Here is a 6,529-nt window from a genome sequence, read left to right on the forward strand (position 1 = left end):
GTAGATGCCCCATCTCTGCATTCAAGGACAGGCTGGACAGCTGCCTGAGCAACCAGGTCTAGCTGAAGGTGTCCCTGCTATGGCAGGGCATTGGGAGCAGATGACCATTAAAGATCTCTTTCAACCCAAACCATTCTATGGCTCCAGATGGGACCAAACTGGGCGTGTTGCTGCCAAATGCAAAAATATAAACAGTGACTTCATTTTGTGGCAAGTCAGAGAACAAGAAGCATAAATTGTCTGCTGACAGGGAGTCCTCAAAGCACTGGAACAACCTCCTTTGGAGGAAGTGATAGTTGGTTAGAAAAAGACATTAAATAGATTGTCCACTCAGCAGGTATAAATTGGGGTGTTCTCTCAGTGACTGGGGAGCCCTATAAATGGGATTTCTCTAATTTTTCAGGGAAGAATATATATGTCAGAAACAATACAGAATCATCTAACTAATGATCCAGCTGAAAAGAAATAAAGAGGTTTAATAGGGCCAAGTGTAAAGAGCAGAATTTGGCTTTTGTAAGTGATGCTGCAAAGCTGGCCAAGGGCCAAGAGAAGTACAGACATGGAAGTGGCTGTACAGGGCTATAGCAAGAACATTTCCCCAGTGCTTCCTACAGCTTTGGGGACCAGGTTGCAAGGTGGTCACACAGGGATGGAGAGTCAGAACCCACCAACCTCTGCAAGACCTGGCTGGTGTGGGAAAATGCTGTTGGATTGCTCTCAGTGAGTGTATTTCATCCTGAATATTGAACAGATGGATGCTTTGATGTAAAGGAAAACATTTCAAATTTGAGAAATCTAATAAGTGCTTGTGGAAGTGAAGTATTATATTCAGTGCCCTACCTAGGGGGACTTCAGTGTTCTGATACCATCCCTAATTCAATCTTTTAGCACTTGCTTTACTAAAAAATCGTATTTCAGGGAGATAAAGGCATACAAAAAGGTGGAGGGATTGCTACTCAAGAGCCCTGAATCGTAATCCCAGCTTTGCTCATGGCAGGTGAGCAGCTGCCTGCAGGTTTCTGTGCCCCTGCTTCCCCTTCCCCCTCCCTGCTTGTACAGCAGGTGTTGCAGTGTGGCTCAGGCAGCACAAAGTGACTCAGACCCTGCTAATGCCCTTGGTTCTGCTCCTGCAGGCATGAAAACTTCTGGATCTGCAGAAGTAATGAAGCATCAGTGACAGACTCAGGGCTGTGCTGGTCTGCAAAAGAAACCTGCTCAGCTGCCAAGTCCCAGAGCAGTCTCAGTGCCAGGTCAGCCAGGAGGGGTTTGTAATCTGCCTAGAGCCAGTGTGATGCCTGATTTAGTGCCCTGTGAGTGTTAAAACAAGCCTGGGGCAGGAACTGCTCCTGAGCAAGCCTTGTTCTGTGAAGCCAGGCAGACAAGCATCCCTTGCTGAGCCATTTCTCACAGGCAGTGGCTCCACCCTTCCCAGGCCATGCCAGATCTCAATATTCAGCCCAGGCTTTGCAGCTCAGCTGTGCAATCTACCTCTCCCCAGGGGGCTTGTTATTTTACAGTACTCACAATATACCTAATCTTTGACTTTCCAAAGTCCATTAGGAAGATTTGTCAGCAAATTATTGTGGAGCTAGAAAAGGAGAGGAATCATAAATTCCATCTGGGTGCACTTGGCTCACAATATTATGTATCTTTGGATGTGGTTGTCAATCCTAGACAGAGGTTAGTCTCTTGTCAAGGTATGAGTTAAATCACAGGGGTTTAATTCCTCTCCCTCCCTTGCACTCCTGGTTATAGAAGGCTGCCTGGGCCATGGATATGAAACACACTTAGGGCTGCCCTGTTTTATACCAAACCCTGTCAGTGGCAACAGCAGCACTGTGAGCTCTCACATGCTCTGATGGGCAAACAAGGCTCTGCCCTCTGCCCAGTACAGCTATCAGGACTCATGACTAAAAAATGCAGCCCACCAATAGAGCCCCAAGAGTTCTGTCTGGGTCATCCCTCTACAGTAATGACACAAGATAGACTGTGAATGTCAGTCTAACAGTGACATCTGCAAAGATGCTTCTGCTTTATCAGTAGATTGTCTGCACTGGAATGTAACCATTGTCTGGTGGGCAGGGAAGTATTATTCCCAAATAAATCCTTTCTGACACAGGAACAAAACCACACTGCTGAGGGAAGTGCTCAGCATCCCAGTTTATCCCACACACACAGTGGGATTCTCTACCAAGCAGCCATGAAGTTCAAACACTGCCCAGGAGGACTGGCAGGTTGGTTTCCATAAACAAAAAGCTGTGAGCACAAAGCAGCTCTGAAGTCACTATACCTGGCACAGAGCTGCTTTTTTATTCCAGCCTCAGAAAGGTTGTAGCTCACCTTACCAAGACAAGTACAGACACCCAGTAGCAGGGGTCCTGGTGGGCAAATGTGGAGGATAAGGAATGTGCATTGCCTTCCCAGAGTTTTACCAAAAGTAACTGACAACTCTTGAGCACATAATACAGTTCTCTATTTACAAAGGATTAAAGTTATGATTTTTGCATTGCCCACGGCCTGACAACACTTTTTCACTTCCTATGTCCCTGTGATTCCATGCTGCCAACATTGGATCTCTTTTCTTTTTAGATCTCTCCTTCCATTAGAAATCTATTCTTATTGTCCCTGCCTCAGTTCCAATCCAAATAAGTGGAAAGACCATCACTGACCAACATAAAAGATGCTCCTAGATAAAGAGGCAAGCAGCTTGTTATTCTGACATTTCTTGAAACAGGATGAATATCTCACTTATCCTTAAGTGCAAAGGACTCTTATTTCTGGCTCAGTGGAGCTGTAAAATGCTAGAGTTTACCAGTCACATATTCCAGAATAACCTCCTGTTCTGCAAAACTTTCAGATTAATCTTCAGTATGATTTTAGAGGATTATCTTCATAACAGACATATCTTTTGAAAACCAGAAGAGTGAATGCTGCCTTCAGCATTTCCATAGATATCAAGTTTAAAGGGAGTATTTTATGGAATAGCTGCTGCAGTAATTGTGCTCTGGTCCAGACAGCAATCATTGCAAGGTAACTTGATTTGCACTATGGGCAGCCTGTGCCCTGCCAGGCCAAATAAACTCCTTTATTCTCCAGCCCTGAACCAGAGAGAAAGAAAAGAGACAAAAAAAACCAATAACACCTTGAACAATTACTTATGGAGCATGAGGATAATTGCCTGTGGAAATCCCAGGGAGCCTCCAAAGGCTATGAGTGGGACACAGGGCTGCTGCCACCCAGCACCAAGTGACCCTCTGGCAGTGCCACACTCCACTGGGTTCTGGGTTACCCTGGCAGGCAGCTGAGCACCACACAGCCATCCACTCACTGCCCTCAGTGGAGTGGGGGAGAGAACAGGGAAAAAAGGGAAAACTCTTTTGTGGAGATACAGAAGTTTTCTAGGACAAAAATGAAGGGGAGGAAATAATAATAATAATAATAATAATAATAATAATAATAATAATAATAATAATAATAATAATAATAATAATAATAATAATAATGTTTTTATGTACAGTACCAATTATGCACAATGCAGTTTTCTCACCACTCAATGGCTGATGCCCAGCCAGTCCCTGACCTGCAGTCAATTCCCCCAGGATATTGTTCAGCATGATGCTATATGGGATGGAATGTCCCTTGGATCCATGTGGAATAAGGAATATCCCTTGGATCAGCTGGGGTCAGCTGTCCCAGCTGTGACCACTCACATCTTTTTGTGCACCTCCAGACTCCTCATTGGCATGGCAGTGTGAGAAGCTGAAAAGTCCTTGACAGAGTGTAAGTACTTCTCAAGAACAACTAAATCAGAGTGATAGCAACATTATTCTCAATCCTAAATCCTCATTTTGCAACACTGTCCCAGCTACTAACTGTATCCCAGCTGAAACCAGGACTATGTGCTTTGCACTGATGATGCAAAATGCTTTTAAACTGAACTAGAAATGGGTCTTCTCTGGTGCTGCAGCAACTCAAGTTCCATTTGCTACCAGAGAATCCAAACTTGTAAAAACAAAGTGTGTGACCGGTCCAAATTTTCTACAAAATCACCCTTTAATTCAAAGACAGTTTTATCTTTCAAAGGAGAGGGCCTGAGAGTTCTGGGCAAGTATCTTCTCTATCACTTTTCACCACAGCCATCAATACAACATTGTTTATTAGTATTACTCCTTTGTTTCACTGTTGCTAGAGGGAAGCTGCTCAAATGAAGGCTGTATAAAATGTCTAGAATACTGCTAGTGTCTACAGTAACATCTTTATGTCAATATTCCTGTCTCATCAATGTCCTTGAGAGCATCCTCCCTGCACAGGGTGGAACTCAAAGGAGTTTGCTGTTTGGGGTATGAGTCACACCTTATCAAAAATAAGCACATTTGGTTGAACCAATAACATATGGTTATTGCAGTATTTCTCAAGATGTTTGGAAGCAGCCAGGTTACTGCAATTGTCACAAGCCTTGTTAGTGTCAGAGATGGAAATGGCTGGTCAAAAATACCTGTCCATGCAGTCTAGCAAGGAGCCTGTCTCCTCATAAAAATTGATTCTCTTGTGAAGAATCAGGTCTGCATCAAATTTCATTCATATTTTACCAGGACTATTTAATAAAGAAGAAAAGCAAACAAACATGAAAGAAGACACAGATTATTATATGAGGAAGATTGATGGAGGATTTACTAATAGGCCCCTTTGTATATAAACATACAGAGGAAATATTAATCTTCTATTCACAGAACCACAGAACAGCAGATTGGTGTTGAAAGGGAACTTTGAAAATTATTCAGCCCAACCCCTCCACCACAGACAGGGACATTTCTCACCAGACCAGGTTTCTCCAAGCCCTTCCCAAACTGGTCTTGAGCACTTCCCAGGTTGGAGTATCTACAGCTCCTCTGGCAACCTGCTCCAGTGTCTCATGCCCTCATCAAAAGAATTCTTACTTATGCCCAATCTAAACCTACTGACTTTCAGTTTAAAACCCTGGCCCCTTGTCCAGCCACTACAAACCCTGGTAAAAAGTGTTTCTCTGCTTTTCTGCAAGTGTCCTCTGTGTATTGAGAGGCTGCAATAAGGTCTCCCCTGACCTTTCTCTTCTCCAGGCTGAATAACCTCAACTCTCTCAGCTTTTCTTCTCAGGAGAGGAGCTCCAGCCCCCATCAGTGTCATGGCCTCCCCTGGACCCTCTCCAAGAGTCTCTCTTCTGTTGAAGACTCAGAGCTGGGCACGGTGGGGCAGGGGCTCCAGGTGGGCTCTCACAAGAGCGCAGCAGAGGGGGACAATCACCTGCTGGCCATGTTTCTGTGGATGCAGCCCAGGACCTGCTCGGCTTTCTGGACTGCAAGTGCACATTGCCAGCTCATGTCCAATATTTCACCAACCAGGATCCCTGAGTCTTTCTCCTCAGGGCTGCTCTCAGCCCACTCCTCCTGCAGTTCTGATATTGGGGATTGCCCCAACCCATGCACAGGACCTTGCACTTGGCCTTGCTGAACTTCATGCTGTTCACACAGACCCCCTCCCCAAGCCTGCCCCTCTGGAGGGCATCCCTTCCCTCAGGTGACTCAGCTGCAGCTCTGTGTTGTCTGCAATCTTTCTGGGGGTATTTGTATGACTCAAAGAGGAAAGCATTATGTCCCTGAAGTAATTTTCCATATCCACTATTTCAAAACCTTTTCATGCCTAGCACAACTGCTTTGCTTTTCCTTGTGCTGCAGTCCCTAACAGAGCTGCTGAGCTGTAGTGAACAGGAATAAAGCTCCCAACTTGAAATAAAGACCCCCACTATGTTCACCATTGCTGGGACTGAGGGAGGCAGCCAGGGTTTGGTCCCACTGCATATGAGCAGGCAGGATCCCCCTAGCAGACCAGTGGAGACACACAGGCTTTTCCAGAGAGCATTTAGCCAAAGGTATTCCACAGTAATGCAGAATAAGTATCTATGTGATAATAAATAGAAATTCTTTCTTCTCTGATGGAGATATCCCTTGTCTGCAGGATCGGTCCCACAGAATATTAAATGACTTGGACTCCAAAATCACATCAATATATCTCAGCAGAACAGATACATTTCAGCAGAATAAATTGAAAAATTGATATAAAATCTTACCAGAGCTAATGCTAGTTTACTTTTAGGTAGATATTCTTAGATTGTTTCAATGAAGGAAGCAAACCATTAAAGCAAAACATGACTTTTTCTTTACACACAAAAAACCTCATGTAGTTGTCCTAGAATTTAGGGTGAGGCACAAATTAAAATTTGTCACTGCGTTAAATTTATATAATCCACTACCAGTTATTTACTATTTATATAAACTATATAAATTTCTAAGGCAAATTCTCTAAGAACTTTGGCCAAGCTTTGGTCTCAGTTCCACATCTCTGAGTCTGTAGAGATGCTATAAAATCCATGAAAAATTCTGGGTTTGTTCTCCTACAGCCAAGGCAAAGTTTGTTCTCTAGATGCACATTCAGCTCTACTGCAAAAGAAGGTAGAAACAAGAATATACACTAAAGCAGGACATCCTATTTAAAT

This window comes from Fringilla coelebs (genome assembly GCF_963513975.1).
Source record: "Fringilla coelebs genome assembly, chromosome: 1".
NCBI classification, from domain to species: Eukaryota; Metazoa; Chordata; class Aves; order Passeriformes; family Fringillidae; genus Fringilla; species Fringilla coelebs.